This window comes from Mauremys mutica, chromosome 3, assembly GCF_020497125.1.
Source record: "Mauremys mutica isolate MM-2020 ecotype Southern chromosome 3, ASM2049712v1, whole genome shotgun sequence".
NCBI classification, from domain to species: Eukaryota; Metazoa; Chordata; order Testudines; family Geoemydidae; genus Mauremys; species Mauremys mutica.
Genome location: NC_059074.1, coordinates 174,248,322 through 174,267,563, shown reverse-complemented (window position 1 = coordinate 174,267,563; position 19,242 = coordinate 174,248,322). Strand labels below are relative to the sequence as shown.

General features: G+C 41.4%; 2 long non-coding RNA genes across 2 annotated transcripts; one reads left to right on the top strand and one right to left on the bottom strand.

The window, feature by feature from the left end:
- Positions 1-12,425: 12,425 nt before the first annotated feature.
- Positions 12,426-15,699, top strand: LOC123366402. Its single transcript, XR_006578057.1, has 3 exons — positions 12,426-12,500; positions 13,784-14,035; positions 15,630-15,699. It is a non-coding gene; the product is annotated as an uncharacterized LOC123366402 (long non-coding RNA).
- Positions 15,700-16,051: 352 nt separating this feature from the next.
- On the bottom strand, positions 16,052-17,641 carry LOC123366606. Its single transcript, XR_006578152.1, has 3 exons — positions 17,559-17,641; positions 16,795-16,834; positions 16,052-16,124 (listed from the first exon to the last, which is right to left on the bottom strand). It is a non-coding gene; the product is annotated as an uncharacterized LOC123366606 (long non-coding RNA).
- Positions 17,642-19,242: the final 1,601 nt, after the last annotated feature.

The following is a 19,242-nucleotide window of genomic DNA, read 5'->3' as shown; positions in this document are numbered from 1 at the left end:
CCCTAGACAACAGTGGGAGCAGTAACACTTTTTTGTGTGTTTTCTTACATAAATTCTTGCTTCTCTGTAACTAGAGGTATAGAAGTTTTGCAATCTGTTCTTTCACCTCTAAAGGTTTGGATATACAAATTCCATTTCGGTCAAAAGTGTAGCTGGATTAATACTGAAAAAAAATCTGTTTATTCTCATCAACCATGTTAAAATTCCTCTTTCAACAATGTTAAAGAATTCCAGTTTATCCTCATCAACAATGTTGAAGGATTGTGTTCACACTGTGTTCCCTCTCTGCAATTGTTTTAACTAACCCTGCTTTATTTTATGTGTCTGTGAAAAAATACATTTAAAGCTCAATTTCATCACTACTGGCAGAAGCCAAATTCTGAACTGCAGCAACTAACAATAGTGTGGTGCTGGCAGACCAGGTGCCAGCTCATGCTAAAGCCCCTGGTCAGCTCACTTGTGTATTAGTATACATCAAAGTAATTGTTAAATGTATAAGAGTGTATTTGGCGTTTAAACTAATGGGATGTTACATGCATTGTTTTCACTTATCTGTAATCCTGTTATAATGTAATAGCACCCATTTACATTGTGTATACCTCTGTGTAAATAAATAACCCATCAAGCAAAAAAGAAGCCCTGTGGAATGCTAATGAAGGACTTTAACAGAAAAGTGCTAATTTCAAAGCAAGTGGCCATTGTGTGTAATGATCAGAGGTCAAAGACACAAAATGCATCCCTTTCTCTCTGTAATCAAAGGAAAAGCCATAGTACTATGCCATTCATGTCCACATGGGTAGTGACACAAACAGCTTGTTTTCTGTGAGAAGAAGCTATAAGTATCGATTCCGGGAAAGATCCTGCATCTCTGGATTGTTTGGATTCTAACAGGGCAGAATAACTGAACAAGAAGATGGAGATCCCTAGAGTTATTCTGGGTAACCCTGAGAGACTTTTGGGAAAATGGCAAATTACTACATCTCTGCCACCATTTGGAATTACAAACTGTGACTCACCTGTATATATATTTTACCTGCTTTAACCTCTCAATCACTGTCATTCCCTTTTCTTAGCTAATAAACCTTTAGTTAGTTTACTATAGAATACTATAGTATTTGGTGTAAGATCTAGGGTACCCACTGATCTGGGGTAAGTGACCGGTCTCTTGGGACTGGTGGCAACCTGATGTGATGTCATTTTTGGTGTAAGTAACCTTTTATCACAAAGTCCAATTTGTCTGGGTGGCAAGATAGATTGGAGAGTCTGAGGTACGGATTTGGCCTGAAGTCCACCTATTGACTACCCCTGGTCTAAGGGGATTGTCTGTGACTCCATGGTAAGACTGTTATACTGATCCAGGAGATCACATTTGTCATTGGCTTGTGAAATCCAACTATAGAACACACACCAGTGTCTGCCTGGTTTTTGGACAGTCTTCCCTGAGGTAGGAAGTTGTGAACCACTCCAGACAGCGTGACAAATAGTATAACCTCTGAAATGCAAACTTCAAACTTTACATTTCAATGTGCAGTTTAAATCCATGTTGGTTTTGGTTAGTTATGCAAGACATCCAGTCAGGAACAATATCTATGAAAACAAAATGAGAAGTGAAAACTCTAAGAAATCTATGCTACACTCTGCCATTCATGACACTGTTTTAAAGAAGTGAAGTATTAACAGCCACATAATAACATATTCAGTATAGTACAATATGGTAAAAATATTGCCCATTCCTTCTTCATAACATGCCTAATATACCGCCTTTCCTATCCATCCACACAACTACGTTCTTGTCCAAGCTCTCAATTACTGCAACATCTTTCTCTCTGGACTTGACAAATGCCATCTTGCCGTGTTCATATCCATTCAGAATTCTGCTGCAAAGATCATTTTCCTAGACAGCCACTTTGAACATGTTACCCTTCTCTTTGCATGCCTCCACTGGCTCCTCCTTTTTTACCACATCAGACACAAGCTACCGGTCTTCACTTTCAAGGCCCTTCACAGCCTATCCCTACCCGACCTACCATCCCTGATTCACTAGCGAGCTGTCGATGCTTGCTGCTGATCAGCCCATGATGGCAGCCTCCATCTCCCCTTTGTTAAATTTTCAAGTACACAGCTTTGTGCTTTCTCCCATGCTGCTTCTCATGCTTTGGAGGAGCTCCCTGAAACATCCAAAAACCAAACATCTTATCCTCCTTCAAAACTCTCCTTTTCCATGATGCCTACGAAAAAAATTGATTAGGCTGCTGGTGTGCTGGGACCACTGCCTATCATGCAAGATTGTCTCATTGTTTCCATGTACTCTTTCATCTGTCTTTATCCATCTGTTGTCTCTTGTCTTAGATTGTAAGTTCTTTCAAGCAAGGGTAGTCTTTTTGTTCTGTGTTTGTACAGAACATAGCACAGTTGGGTCCTGGTTCATGACTAGGGTTCCTACATGCAACCTCAATATAAATACTAATAAATAATTATCATAAATATTTAATCATATGGCAGTGCAAATGCTATGTTTAAAAATAATGCATCTCTCTGGTGCCCCTGTGCTCAGTGGAGTGGAGGCAGAGCTGGGATCCTCTGTCTGGCATCCTGTGACTGGCATGGGGATGGTTTAGCTCTAGTATAAATTAGAGAAGCCTTGAGATTGCTCTAATTTACCCCAGCTAGAACAGCCATGCCTGAAACATTTCACCGGATGAGGATTGGATACTTTGTGCCAAGAGGGTCAGAGTAGTGAGTGGCATAAAGCAGGCTACGCTGGCCACACCATCTGGGGGAGCTCTTTGCTGCCTAAGATAGTTTTTAAAGTCCCTTTCACACTGCTGAAGCATCAAAAAGGGGACATTTTTATGGGGCTGCACTGAGCACTCTGTGACTGTGCAGATGCCTTGATTCTGCATAGTGAGCTCGTGGGCCTAGTCTCTGCCCCTGGATCTCTATACAGGACAGGGACCTTAATGTTTACTGTTAATTCTGGGCCCATTGAAATCAATGGCAAAACTCTCATTGACTTCAGTAGGGTCAGGATTTCACCCCAAGCCTTTAAAAGTGCTTTGCTAAGTATCCATTATTGTAGTTGAGAACAGTAAAGATGCCCTATGGTAAGAGATACATCAATCTTCCAGATAATTACAGCTCACATCAGGCAGAAATGTGTATATAAACTGTCACAGCCTAGGTCCAATTCTTTAATTGTTTAATTTGGATCAGTCATTTTGTATATTAAGGCAGAGAATACAAAATGCCTTAAACATTTCCATTTTTAGGGCCTGCTCCCACAGACTTACCTGTGTGTATAACTGCTCCTGTGAGGAGTAGTCAATTTCAGTGGGACTACTCACACGAGCAAAATTCCTCATGTGTATAAGTCTTTGCAGGATCAGTCCCTGAATTTGTAAAGTTCCTCAGCTCACAGAGCAATTACTTTTCACATTTTATTTTAACAATGTTATCTCCCAATTCAATTAACATCATCACAATTTTCTCTTGACAATTTCATCGCAAGTCTATGGGGACCCTATTAAAATGTCATTATATTGCTGCTGCATTATACGACTTTGGTGGGAAAACAATTTCAGTGCAAGTCTATAGAGATCTTGTTATGAAGCTGTTAGAATGTGGAATGCAAATAGCATCAATTATTGCAGCACAAGCCTGTGGAGTCCCAATCCTGATGTCATCGTGATGTGAAATTAAAAAGGGAAATTATTTCAAGCCAAGTCTATGGAGATACCAGAGTGATGTGAGGAAGGGGAGAAAACTATTTCACAGCAGCTCTGTAGGCACGTTGATATATATTGTGACTGTGCTGGCCCCAATCCTTAAAGCCTTCTACATGCAGAACCCCTTCAGCTCCCCATGCAGAGGCTTGCAAGACCATGTCCATAATTGTATAGGATATTTCTAGATCACTGTAAGATCTGCTGTACTTACTGGTGTTGAGCAAAATGGGACTACCCCTGGGTGACGTTCATCCCTATGGAGAGGCCCATGCACCACTTAAATCCCCCTTAAGGCCTTATTTAAGTCAAACTAGGTCCATATATTTAATTCACATTATCTACTGAAAATTAAAAATGTCAGACCACTAAACACAAAGGGCACTCTTCATGTATACATGGGGATAGGACTGGGCCCACAGTGTATCTTAGTGGCGCTTAGGATTTGTTCTGGCTCTCTGAAAATTTTGCTCAATGTAAGTACTACTCAGAGTGAGTGAGTGTTGTAGGATATTAGGCCCTAAGGTAAGGGCAGTTACTGGAAATGTCTATAAACAATATGAATAACTAGAGAATGTAGGTGACTATGGTATATAACATTTCCAAAGCATCTTCCCACATCATACCAGGGATGTACAGCTTTATATATGGAGCATTCGCGTCCATTATCCACTTGGTCCAGGCAAGTTTCATTATCATTAAAAACATTCCCAAGAAGTAAAATAAAATCAAAGTGTTGATGTTAAGGATGAGAGCTACAAAAGCGAGGAAAATATGCATTAATGCTCCTGGCTTTCTTCAGACCCTTCAGACTTAGGCATCGCCTCACACGCAGTGTGGATTAGCCACTGGACCAATGGGGCCCATGCCCAGAGGCCCTGGCCAATTGGGGGCCCTGGAAAAATGGGCAGCCCCAACCCTGCTCCCCTGCAGGAGCGCAGTGGGGTGGGAAGGGCCCCCACTTGCTCTATCTAGGGTCCCACAAAAGTTTAATCCACCTCTGCCCACACGTGGTTCCCAGAGCCGTCTGGTCAAAGTTAGCTACTGCTGCAAAATACTGATTTCACCAATATGGGCCAGGCATGTGGGTGGCTATATTTGCCCAGTTGTGATGGAGAACTATTACTATAAGAAGACACTCATCTATGTGGGGGATCAGCCCCTCAAGATTTGCATGCCAAGAGTCCCCTCCATACATGGCTCTCCCCTTTTCCAGGTGGAAGCTACATCAGCAGTACTCTTCTCAGTCCTGAATATACCAAGGGCCCCTCCATGTGTCCAGGAATCCATGCATGAGGAGGAGGTGGGGATAGGAGCTCTGTGTGCCTCTTCCTTCCCTTGCCCCCACACAATGAATGTGTGGAAAAGTGAATGCATCCAAGATTCATTAGCTATCCCTTGGTTATCCCTTGTGCCATTTAAAGAGAAGAGGTCAGGCTAGAGCAGTAATTGGCTGATGTTGTACTGCCAGGAAACCAGAGGAGAGGGACTTCAGAGCCAGTGTATTATATATTGTTATACAATAATAATAATCATGTTTATTACAGGCGGGCCTAAGGGCCAATCAATAATAGGGCTCCACTGCAGAGGTGCAAGGCCTCCCCATGCATGGCTCTGGCCTCCTGTAGATAAACTGAGCTCCATGCTGATGGGGCAAACTCTTTCCATTAGGGGGCAAACCCTTTCTCCCCAATGGAATGATCTGAGGAAAACTCAATGAAGGGTGATTTCCTCTCCCTTGGACTTATTCCCTGAGCTTCCTATGGGAGAGTTGATCTGCCCCTATCTAATCTGTCTGTCTCTCTAGGTCTTTAGAATGCATTCCTCGCAGAAGCCTCTCAGCACCTGCAGGGGGATGTACTGTGGTGCACTCATGGAATGCTATAATAAATAATTCTGTAAATGCCACAATGCCTTTAATACAAGGAGGCTGAGTTAAAGGCACTGTAATTGCCTTATGTTACTTTAACATCTGTTCTGTGGGCCCAATTCCATCCTCCCTTACACATTCACTTGAGCTCTCTGTGTTTATTGAGCACAAACTTTTATTCCATTTTAAAGGACTGCACAGACATGGACCTCATTTGACTCACACAATTGCCAGGGTGATTTTTACTTTGCTCCAGCAGGATTTTGTTGTCATCCCTTCATAGTTCTCTCTTCCAAAACAACTGGAAATTAGTAGCTGCATATTAGGGATGAATGGTAAATGCCCTGGCTGGGCTGCCTCTCTTTTAACTGACTGAGGTATGGAAAGGAAAGATGTGTTTTGCTGGGATCTTAACATTCTTGTTCAATTATGGTCAAATATTGAGCCAGATGGTGGCCTGGCCATTGTGCTAGTGTGCTCTACTGTTGCTTATAGAATGTGGTAAGCAGCAGGCACTGCCGACCCACTGGGTATGTCTGCTCTGCAAAATGAAGGTGTGATTGTAGCATGGGTAGGCCTACCATGTTAGTTTTAATCTAGCTGATACAGCACATGCTTGAGTACAGGATCATGTACATGCTTGTGCCTGCTCCCCATACCCAGCCCAAGAGTCTACATATGCTGTGGTGGACTCGGGTATAATGCTGTGTACATGTGTATACCTGTCACTGTGCCTCATGGGTCACAAATGAGAATACCAAATTCAGGACAAACTGCTGAGAAGTAGGGCAGACACACCCCAAAACTGGTGGTTATTCTCCTATAAGATATACCCAACCAGCAACAAAAGTAAAATTCTGTTTCACCACACTGGCTAGCAAGAAGTCAGAAAAGAAGTCTCCTTAGGCATCCCAGTCCTGGAGTCAACACCCAGACACTAGACTCAAAGATGAGTGGTTCTTTAAAACCAATTTCATCAAACAAAAGGTTCTTCTGATCCCCAAGGACCAGCCATATACCCAGGTCAATATACAACTCAGACCTTACCCAATAATCATGCTATTGCCAATCCTTTAGTATCTAAAATCTAAAGATTTATTTATAAAAGAAAAGAAAGGTGAGAGTTAAAATTGGTTAAAGGAATCAAATACAACAATTGCAAATGTCTTGGATCAGGCTTGTAGCCATGATGGAATAAACTGCTGGCTTGTTAAGTCTCTGGCTGCTTCCAAATCATGGAAGGTCCTCAGTCCCTTGGTTAGAATGCTCCCATTAGTATAAGTTCATAGTCCAGAGGTTTGTGCAGGAAAAAGGCAAAATGGAGGTGTTTCCAGGGCCTTTATTAGCTTCTGCCAATTGAAGGGAAACCCATTATTCTCACTGTGGAAAATTACAGTTAACAAGATGGTGTTTGGAGTCACATGGGCAAGTCACATATCCATGCATGATTTTGCTTAATCATAATTTGCCCCAGACCCCAGGCTCGCAGGGGCCCCCACGAGAGTTTTTGGGGCCCCTGGAGTGGGGTCCTCCACTTGCTCTGGGGGCCCCGGAAAACTCTCGCGGGGCCCAGGCCCCCAGAGCTTCTTCCACTCTGTGTCTTCAGCTCAGAGAGGTGATGAGCAGCAGCGGAACATTTATAACTCCTATTTCAGTCATTGCAAGTTGCAGGTACCATCAGGATTTTACCCAAGTTGTACAGCAACTCTCAGCATAGAAATACACAGATCTTGAGATATTCTGGTTTAGTTCTACAAAAAGAACAGGAGTACTTGTGGCACCTTAGAGACTAGCAAATGTATATGAGCATAAGCTTTCATGAGCTACAGCCCACTTCATCAGATGTAGCCCACGAAAGGTTATGCTCCAATAAATTTGTTAGTCTCTAAGCTGCCACAAGTACTCCTGTTCTTTTTGCAGATACAGACTAACACGGCTGCTACTCTGAAACCTGGTTTAGTTCTGTCATGTTACAGTTCAGTCTTATTCAGTCTCCATGAATCTGCATGACTAAGGTGGAAATGGATGAGAACAGACTTGCTTGTGAGATTTCTGTCTCTTCAACTTCTGGGCTCCCAGAAATACCCTGAAAACATCCTTTTCTGTGAAATGTTGGCATTTCTGATTCTGCACCAGGGAGAAAGCAGAAGTGCATAAATAGTTCCCTGAACATTGCAGAATCTCAGAAAAAAATGTGAGCATCAAACTTGGTTTTAAAGCTGGGCAACAGTTTGGGGTGCCAGGAGCTATTTAAATCAAACCAGTTCACCCATCTGGATCTGAACTTAATGTCCTTGGCTTAGTCGTAGCAGTCAGACATACACATACTGATGACAACCTAAAGCTATTCTAAGTTGAGTTGAGTTGGGGGCAATGGTCACAATCCTATGATATTTTGGAATCAATGGCAGTTCAGGGAGGGTGGATAGCACATCTCAGAATCAGGCTCTATGTTAGCAGAAACAACAGAAACCATGACTCGCTATGGACTAGGTCAGATATTTTCTTGTAGGCATTATCAGATGCAACCTCAAAAATGCAGATTTGTCACTGTTTTCCTGCTAGCAGCATTTGGCTTTTGTCTTGGCTGTATTTCTCATTGCTGTAAGTTGTTCTGACAAATGAAAGTCATTCTGAAACTATGTGGCTTCGTAATTATTATCTTTGGTAAATGTTTTGAAAACCCAAGAGTTGCTGTTTGCTCCCCTGTTAAGATGGAAATGCCTGCCAGAAGTTCAATTTAACTGTCAACACCTCCGTTCAAAAACTTAAATATTTTGGAGTCTGTCTTTATTGTTACATATATTTGCATGTTCTGTTTTCTGTAGGACAGACAATGGGCTGCTAATATGAATTTATTCCTGTTTAGTCATGTTCATGTATTTAATAGCTGATGTTGCGGTAGTTTTCATCCCACTGTGATATTATTCTTGTCAGACACAGGGTTATTGAGTTCACCAGAGGGAGCCTGGATAACTTTAAAATGTGACTTAAATAGTGCTACCAACCTTTGAAATGTAAATTGGTAATATTTGGAAATATTGACAGATTAATGCTGAGTTAGGCCCCGATTCTGCAACCAGTTACATGAGTGCTTATATTTAAATATGTGAGTAGTTTCGTTGAGTTCAGTGGGGAGTTCTCATATGCCTGAATTAAGCATGTGCATAAGCATGTCTAGGCTCAAGGCATTGATGTGGAAATTCCAGAGCTATACAGCACTCATACTTGTGTCAAATGAGTTCATCATGATGTATTTTATGACAATAGATAGCACAACATATTCCTGCCCTGTGGAATTTGGCCTGATTACATTCTTCACATGCTTTAACGTTCACTAGATATTCACTGTAATGTTCTGGTTATATAGCTATTTTTCAGAGCCTTATTCTTCCACTGCAATAAATCTGATTCAAAACTTACCATAAGAATCCTTCTGAGAAATGCTGTTGCATTCTGCAGCATTTGCCCAGAACACTACAGGACAGCTGTTGCAAGATAGTGCGTTTTGGTCCATTGAAATAAGATATTTATAGTACTTTTTCATAAGGAAAAGTTTAGAATTGAATTACATGATATTCCTTTAAATCTCTGTCACATCAGTAATTGGAAATAAAACCGGGGAAGATGTAGGGGCTAGTTCCCATGCATTGTTGTATGTATTCTATAGGGCCAGATTTTATCAGGGACCAAAACACACTAGTCTCCAGAGGACATATATCTGTGTTTTTACAGTGCCTAGCAGAAGGAGGTCCTGGTACCTGACTGAGACTCCTAGATGCAATGATAATTATAATAATAGCAGTGTCTGTGTGAAGAATAATTGCTGGAGCATATGCCTATAACTATGATGCCCATGCCCTAGGAATGTATGCCTTTCCTTCTAATACCCCACCACAGCTCCTAGTGTGGAGGGCAGACAGAGTAGCCACCTCTCTATTATTATTTGTGGGGCACAGAATAGCAGTAGACAAGTTCAGTCCCATGATCTCGCTGCTGTTTTTCTAGTGTGCAGCTCTACACAGTGCTGGTCAGAATAAGACTCAGAGGCCAAACTTTTCAAACCTGGGGGCCTAAAGTTAAGCACAATGGGCAAGGTTTTAAATATTGGATGCCTAATGTTAGGGGCCTAATTCCATATTTATGCATCTAAACAAATGGCCTGATTTTCGGAGTTGCTGAATGTCCACACCTCCCATTGAATTCCATGGATTTCAATAGGGGGTACAAGCACTGAGCCTCTCTGAAAATCAGGTCACTTGTGTAGGTGCTTAAATATGGACATTGAGGCCTAACTTTAGGACCACAAATCTGATGATTTTGGCTTTAAGTTTTGTGTGAAAAATTAATTAAAACATCAACATAAAATTTTTCAAAGATGCTTCTCTTTATTTTTCAGGGTTCCACCCACAAATTCTCTAATAAAAGTCACACTGTAGAATTGTATATGCCAATACAATCCCTGGAATGAGGGGATATTAATTAGGCCACCCATTTAACTGGTTACCACATAATCTGTAATGCTAAATCCCTTTACTTTTTCAAATCAAAATGTTCTTGGTGCTGAAATTTGGAATGCTACTTTTACTTCTTTTTTAAAAAAAATAAAAATTAAAAAATGGGAGGATGTGGTGGGAAGGGAGGGATAAAGACAACAGTGCATTAATAAGAGCTCTTGTTACAGCATGGTGCATGAGCACAAACTCTGTTTAACATGGAAGGGAAATAATCTCTTATGTAGAACGGAGCACACTGAAGCATAAATAGGGCAGATTGCATGATCGTAAGTGCAAGCAGCTGGTCAGAATAGTAAGAGCAGATTCATAAACAAAGCATAGCTAGATGGGGATAATAGACAAATGTAGTTGTAAAACGTGTATAATATGCCAGCACAGGCTAAATGATAGGGTTTCCCTATTCACCATGATGAAATTCATCCTAGTGCTGAGAGCCCACACATGGTCCTATGTACTGAAACTCATGGACCTAATCCTGGTCCCATTGAAACTGATGGAAATTTGCAATCATAATGCAATCTTTGTGCAGCCTCTGTGCCCAGGAGTGTATTTCCCCCTACATCCATGTTCATTCCATAATTAATAATGTCTTATTGCAGAATGGAAAAGGAAGGAAATAAGGGAAAAGACACGTATTTAAAAACCATTTATTTAGGTGCCTAAATATAGGGAAATGGAGTACTTATTTAGGTACCTAAATGTAGGGGCCTAAATACAGGGAAATGGAGTAAATATTCACACAATTCAGGTACATAATAGGACTGATCTCCTGAACATGCACAGGGCTTGATTCATTACCAATATATTATGTCTGAGTTGATTTTTACTCTGAAAGTTTTATAGGACAGTCAAGCAAAATTTCATGCTGCTGATCTAAAGAGACTACAGCAATGAGTGGCCCTGCAGCAGCATGTAGGCTGAGGAAGTGAACTACATGCGTGTATGCTGTGCCAAAATGTAATACAGATGTATCTGGGAAGCATCAAGGATCCAGTGATCAGAATATTGTTAGCTTTGAAATGCCCAAGGGGGAGAGTATTGGAGGAAGCAGCAAAACAGGTTTTGACATTAAGAACACTGATTTGTGTAACGCTGTAAGGAATGTTGACTGGAATTTTGCAACGGATGGAAAATCAGCAGTAGATGAATAGGAAATGGTTGGAGAGAGTACAGATAAAATTTTATTTTCATGATGTCCAAATGAATAAAGTGGCAACTGAGGCCAGTGCAGCTGCATGGAGATATGAAAGGCAGTTTAAACCTAGTTTAAATAACACTATAAACTATACTGTCAGGAGAACCAAGCAAGAGGTTTCTGGGGATTAGAACTGCTGCTTGGGAATTAGGATACCTGGGTTCTATTCCTGCCTCTACCACTGATTTACTATATAGCCTGAAGCAACTCACCTAGGGTCAAATGCTTCACCGCTCACCAGCATCACCCCCACTCACCGTCCCACTCACACCTTCCTTCCAGTGGGCATTCAAGGGCTGAAATGTAGAGGAACCAGCAGACTTATGGTGCCAGAAATGTGAGCCAGTTTAAGAAAGGGCAGATCGCGGGGACTCTGCATTGCCTGCACTGTGTGCAGTCATGCTCCATGGTGGTTTTCTCTTCAGGCCTGTAGATGGGGACTTGGAAATAGGCCTGGGTAGGGTAGAAGTTGTGACCAATAGTAATCCATTAATTACATGAATCTACACATGAAAATCCCTGCAGAGAGGGCACCCCAAAGCAGCAGCCACTACTTCAGATCATAGTCAGTAGTGCCTACCGTAGTGCTACTGCATGCCACTGAGTGTGTATTGTATGTAAGAGAGATGACTCCCTACGTAAGGCCCAACAACTGAGGCTTTTTGCAGAGGACTTAATAAACTCCACCAGCACTTCCCACCAAATAGCACATGGCTCCTGGTTCTAATCTAAAAAAATTACTCTGTAAAAAATGTTGTGTATTTGGTTGTCATGGGTTTTGTTACTATGGCAACTGAGTTAGACTATTAAGGGATAGCTCAGCCGGTTTCAACCGGCTGAGTGAGCTCTCTGTGTCTGTAAATAAAATGGAGGTTTTGGTTAGCTGTCTGCTCTCTGGCCTCAAGTGATTGCTTCCTACACCGGCTGCCCCAAGGATATAACAAAAAATGATTTTGTTCAGCACTAATAGTGTCTCAGTGACTTCATATAAAATGTGCTTATCTCACGAGTTGAAAGACAGTCTTTCTAACTACCAGCCCAGAAAACTCACCCTGGGAGCTGAGTGTCAAGCTGGGTTCTTTCTTGCTTATGCATCATCAGTTGTCATAATGAGTTTGCAGGCCACATTCTGGTCTTGGTTTCACCTGTGCAGACCACTTGTCTTCAGTGCCTGAAATGTTTTCCAGCTATTCATGGTAGATAAATCCAAAGCAACTTGTTGCCTTTTTAACATAAGTTTGAGCTAGATCCCATACCGGCACTTCTACATTAAGGGCTTGACCCTGCCCCCATCATTACTCAAGCCTCCCACCAAACAATGGAAGTATTAGACATTAGAGGGGCTAACAGCAAACTCCATACACAACCATTTTCTGGTGGAAAATGCCATCTTCAAAAATATATTTTAGGAAATGCACGTGTGCTCAAGGTAAACATCAATGGAGAATGATCTGACTGAAAACTGGGCATGTGTCTGTGTGTGTTCAGCCCTATACACCAGTTCCTCAACATATTCCTTTCTGGAATATAATGTTTCAGGAACATGTGTGAGCTCACTATATAAGCACTTTATACGTGTGGTCACACATCAGCCTCCTCACATGTGTAATCAGTAGGGCGCTGTTTGTTTATATATGATTTTTCATATTGTTCATCTACCTCTGAGACCCAAATGTAACAGAAAGCACGTACAGCCATCACAAATGTTAGTGACTGTTATTGGTGGGGAGGGAGAGGATCCATAAGACAATAAAAAGATTATACTCATCCAGACAAAGCATTTTCCTCTGTGATACATACCATGCTGATAATATTGTTAATCTCTTTAGAAAACCAAGCATCCTTAAATGTTAGTCAAAAATATACTTTCAAAATATTCTTAATTTTAAATTTAATATTTAACCTTCTTAGAGCTTCCTTGATGCGAGACCACAATAGAATGGAAATTGCCTTACAAAATACTTTCCAAGGAGCTATCTCACAGCTTAGGTGCGGCATCACAGCTGAAAAGCCAGCTTGAGACATGCCTTTCACTTTACTGAGAGGCATACCACATGCCACATATTGTTGCAACCCTGACTGCAAAATGTTGTAGTATGTATTGGAAAGGACATTATTGCTGGGGTACATTTTATTTGTGCTTACAACAATCACACAAAGGAGATGAAAAAACTGGTGCAAAGACTTCTTTTATATATTTTACCCACTTATTTGTATATCTATGTAGAGAGCTCTAGATATATACAGAGTGAGATTTTCCAAAGCAAAAGTCAACCAGGCTTGTGATCCTAAATCACATATGTGCTTTGGAAAATCTCACCCACAGCGTGTATTTGTGTGTAGAAGAGGTAGGTAGATAGATAGTATTTCCTGTGAGTATATATTGACTGAGTTATTTGTGACCTACAGTTTCGACCAAAGATTGTTTATTTCTCATACCATGCTAATCACTGTTATTATGCTGCTCTTTTATGTCTAGTAAATAAATGGCTAGGACGCACATGCTGGCCTAGAAACCCGACTCACATATATTGGGACAAATCCTCCAAGACCTCCATGCAGAACTCCACCCAAATTGCTAGAGACCTCCACATGGTGATGTGTGTGTGGCCTTCGTCCATCCACTTCATTTGTTTTCCTTCTTTAAGTGGCACGATAATACCTACCACACTGACGTGTTGTGAGGCTTCATGTTTGTAAAATACTTTGAGACGTCAGTAAAAGGCTCCATGTAAGTGCAAAATATTATTATTATTATTATTATTAACTCTCTGCTTCTCTTGCTTTGAAATAGCAATGGAGGATCCCTTTCTATGGCTCTCTCTGCCTCTGTTTCCTTTTGTCTCTGTCTAGGATATAGATGCTGAAATGTCTGCTACCTGATTCAGTATACTTACCTATATTGGCTCATCTACAGAACTTGCCACTGTCCATTCTATACACCCGGGGTCAGCAGCTTTTCAGAAGTGCTGGGCCGAGTCTTCATTTATTCACTCTAATTTAAGGTTTCACGTGCCAGTCATACGTTTTAACATTTTTAGAAGGTCTCTTTCTATAAGTCTATAATGTATAACTAAACTATTGTCGTATGTAAAGTAAATAAGGTTTTTAAAATGTTTAAGAAGCTTCATTTAAAATTAAATTAAAATGCAGAGCCCCCGGACCAGTGGCCAGGACCCAGGCAGTGTGAGTGCAGCTGAAAATCAGCTCGCGTGCTGCCTTCGGCACACGTGCCATAGGTTGCCTACCCCTGCTATACACTAAGTGGACTGAGAGAGGAAACAGTGAGAGAATACCCACTTAACTTTGGGTGAGACTTTGTATGCTGGATAAAGGGACCAGAGTGATGTAAAGGGAATCTAAAAACCACAGATCTGGCTTGGGAAGATCTCCCTCATTGCTGGAACGGAGGCATATAGCACTCTCCTAGAATAGCATAGCATCAAGAAAGCACAAAGATTCCTTATAAGCCACAGAGGTCCTCCTGGGCTGTGAGTTCTACACTGCATCTGTAAAAGTTATTTTTAATTCAACATATCAAAGGATGACACTGCCTGCTATAAACACTTGCCTGGGTTTGCACAAGCTTCCCAGTGATAAACTGTTTATTGGACAGTACGCTGGGAGCAGCCCACTGCTTGAACATGATACAGCCAGATAACTAGAAGGATGTGCTCCTTAGGCAAAGCACTGCAGGACATATCATTCTTCTTCTCTTCCTTACTTCCAAATTAAACTTGAAATAAAATCAGGTGGGGCATCTCTCCTTTAATCTCTTCTCACATCACACATGCCTAGTTATATTCATAACCTCAGGTTCCTAATGTTAAGCAACTAAGTCTAGAGATGCTGGGAAGTGCAGGAGTTCTGCACCTCTGGAAATCAGGTCATTTTCACTGAGGTGTCTAAATATGGATTTTGGTGCCTAATTTTGTACACCCAAGTTTGAAAATATTAGCTCTAGACTCCCTGGACCTCAGTTTCCACATCAGCACCATGGGGATAATGAGACTTCCCTCCTCCTGGGTAGGACTGTGACAGTTAATTAGCTACTGTTTGTAAGGAGGTATATACGGTAAGTCTGAAAACTCACCCAAGTGCACTCACTCAAGCTTCCAGTTTATTTGGACAAATAGTTCTTTGCCAAACTTTTTCTGAAAGCTGGTAACTGTGCACGGACTCCAGCATAAAGGGCCAGTCTCAGTTGCAGCTGCACCGTAACATTTTCTAAGGCAGACAGGACGATCAATCCCATCTGAAATCAAAATGTCAAAATATGGAAACAATATTAATGGAATTGAAATGACTCAGAACTGCTTTCTTAGATGAACAGCTGCCCAAGCCATATGTTCCAGATGATACTGGTTACTCATTCGGTATCGATCCAAAGGCACATCCTTCAGTCAATGTACAGTAATTGAACAGATGATGCATCCAAAATCTGGGCTGAAAGAAAACATGTGAAGAGTAAAATCAATGCAACAGGACGCAGTGTACATACTGCTTTGAGTTTCTTAGCAGTAGGACACGCGAAATGGTAAGAAAAATGTCATCACCTGAAATGTCAGTTTCATATCTTTAATATGCCTTTAGACAGCAAGGGGGAAGGAGAAAAAGCACCATGGCTGTTTAATAGCAGCAGCAACAGCTGTAATGATGCTGACCCTGGCTAGATCTCTTGATATTGTTGCTTCTGCTGGTGATGACACCAAGGTGACTTGCCTGTTGACTCGATATATTTGTCTCTGTGGATATGTTTGGCTGTGCTAGTATAACTAGAAAGTTGTCTCGTCCATCCCAAGTTGAAACTGTGCCTTTCTCTGAAATGTTAATGCAGTGCTTTTATAGAATAAATGCACATGATTAAGTTGAACATACATGTTAGCATTTACTACTGAAAGATAATAACGCCTGACATATATGTAGTACCCTTCACAGAAGAATCTCGAAGTGCTTTCCAATTATTAATTAAATCCCACAACATCCCTCCTAGATAAACAGGCAGGTATTATTATACCCATTTTTATGATAGGTAAACTGGCAGAAAATTTAAGGCCAACATTTTCAAACCTGGGTGCCTATAATGTCTTGATGTTCAGAGTTGCTAAACACCCGCAGCTCCCATTGACTTCACAGGAGCAGGAATTGCTCAGCACCCCTGAAAACCAGACTACTTCTTTTGAGGTGCCTAGATATGGACTTAGAGCCCTAACTTAGGCACACCGATTTAAACATTTTGGCCTGAGTGACTTGCAGAAGCTTATAGAAAGAGGCGTGAACAGAAGCCTGATTGTCAGTGCCCTCAACTTGTAGTGACTAGAGTATGTGATCCGTGGGAAAAGAAAACTTGAAAAATTAAGACAGTTTATCAGTGTAGATTTCTGCCTCATTTGTACTTCCTCAGGCCTTACATTTTCTTACATGCACACACAAAAAGTGAGTCTTCTGCATAGTAGTGCTAACCATGCCTGTTTTTAAGGAAACTGTCACCTTTGGGCTTCCAAGGACCACCAAGATGGAAGGATGAAGTCTGTATGAAAAAAAAAAGAGGATTTCAAGCTATTATGTATACATTTGTTTTGTGCATATTGGCCTATCTCCAAAGCAAAGTGTGTGGAAAACATATGACCATTATTGAACTCCTGCCTAAATCAAATTCACAGTGTGTTTGCTTGCCAAGCACATGCCCTAAATGAGGTCAGATACCATATGGTAGGTGGAAAACAGGTTGTACTTTTACTAACACCTTTACAGAAACAGATAGGCCTTGCCAAATTAAATGACACCCAATCATAAAGAACTCTGCAGCCTGCTGTTCTGCTCCAGGGTCCAAAGCCAATCCTGAGATTACTTCCCCAAGATCCCCAAAGGCTTCAACGACACAAATGACCCAATTCACTGCACCCAACCACGGACCTGATCCAAAGCCCATTGAAGATAATGGAAGGTCTCCCGTTGACTTTGCTGGACATCAGATGGGGCCCAGAGTCAGTTCTTGCACAGACACTGGGTCACCATGCAGGGAAGGCAAATATTTGCCTTAGCTGATCAAGTTTCTCTTCTGCCAAGTGGACATTACCATCTGGAATTTCTATCCTTTTGGACACCCCACTACCTGTTTTTCTTCCCTGCCCACTGGCTCCTTAGAGGGACCATATTTGGTGCAGCCCCCCCGCCATGGTCCACACTAATCATGGGAACTGAGCATCCTGATCCCCTAGGTAATCTTACAATTCTCAGCCTTAGTTGCTTACCATAGAAGATAGTCCCGCTCTATTGCAGGAAGATGAGCCAGGAGAACCTTGCTAGCTCTCTCATCTGTGATGCTCAGAAATCTGAAAGCAAAATCACAAAGGACAAACCAAGAGAATGCTGGCAGATGATGAAAAGAGAAGAATAAAATACTTCTTTTCTGTGATCCACCATGAGTATGAATGTAACTTTCGAATATTTGGGGATGGAAGGAAAACATGTAGTGCACCTAGACCTACTGATTTGTCAGCCTATGAAATACCCCATGCTCCAAAAATTGCAGTAACACTGTCTACGAAGGAAAGACTTGGTTACTAAATGCTAATGAATAAAGAAAAATATCCCTTCCATGCCCTCTCCCTGCCAAGATCCACCTGGCTTTTGGTCTCTAGGAGGAAGAGGAGACATTTTGGCTCATAAACACACAAACAGAGGAGAGAATTAGGCAGCAGTTTGGGGACAGATTGTTCCCAATTTTGTGCAGGTGTACAAGGGTTCAAGGAGCCGTGGTCCTGATCTCAGTCCTTGCACTCAAAGAGCACAAGAAATCAATGAGGCTAGTGGTGCTAGACTCTCCAAAACAGGTGGGGAGGGGAAGTAAGAGGGTAAGGTTGCAGTCCTTTCCTCCAGCTGCACCCACCAGCTGAACTGGCCTGTGGTGATTGCTTCATCCTCCCAAGGGATTACTGCATTGCTCCCAAAGGCAATGTGCACACTAGAAACACAAGGCCTCCTGGAGCTCCTTCTGGGGCAGCATGACTCTGCACTGCAGGCTGTGCCTTAATGCCACAGTTCAGCCCTTTGATTTTGGACCAATAGCCATATGCACACATAAGTGCAATAACTGCACGCGCAAAATACACATGCAAATGTAGGGTCCAGATTGAGGGCAGCCAAAATTTATTCCCCAAATTAATAGCATGCTAAGGATGTTTTCTGTTGATATACACCAAGTCAGGCTAAGATATCTTTAATGCTGTAAACTTTAATTCTAAAAGGATATCTTTCGCTGGATACCATCAGAATTGATGGAAACAACTACAGAAAATACAGAGGAATCAGGTATCACTTGTAAGAGAGCAGCTAGGGATGCAGTATTCCATTACACAGGATGCATTTGTACCATTTTAGCTTGCACAGATGGAAATATAGTTCAATGTTTCAACATCATTTGACTTTCACATGTTAAAATATTGATAAGTGCTGCACAGGATAATGCCCCTATGGTTTGAAGTAGTAACTGGAGCATGATGTTTATTGAAGTGAGATACAGAAAAGCCTTTAACGAGCATTTAAAATTCTGGGAATAATTCTCAACACTAGCATGGCTTATTTCTTTATTTATCTTCACCTAATCCTTTTTCTATATTTCACAATTTGTGGGAGCATTAAAATGGATTTTATGCTGGTGATTAGCTCTAGATGACTGTGATACAAGAACACGATAGAAGAAGATAATTGTTTATCTTTGAGAACTAGAAATGCTGCCGTGATATGTGGAATAACAAAGTTCAATCGAAGGAAAGCAATGTTACATGAAATAGGCATAAATAGGCCATATAGACTCTGTATTCTAAATATTTATGGGCCTTTTATGCTGAAACAAGAACATTTGGAAACTGGAAAACACTTGATCATCCAGATTGCTCAAAACCATCTGTTTTGCATGATGCCAAAACTCCAGTT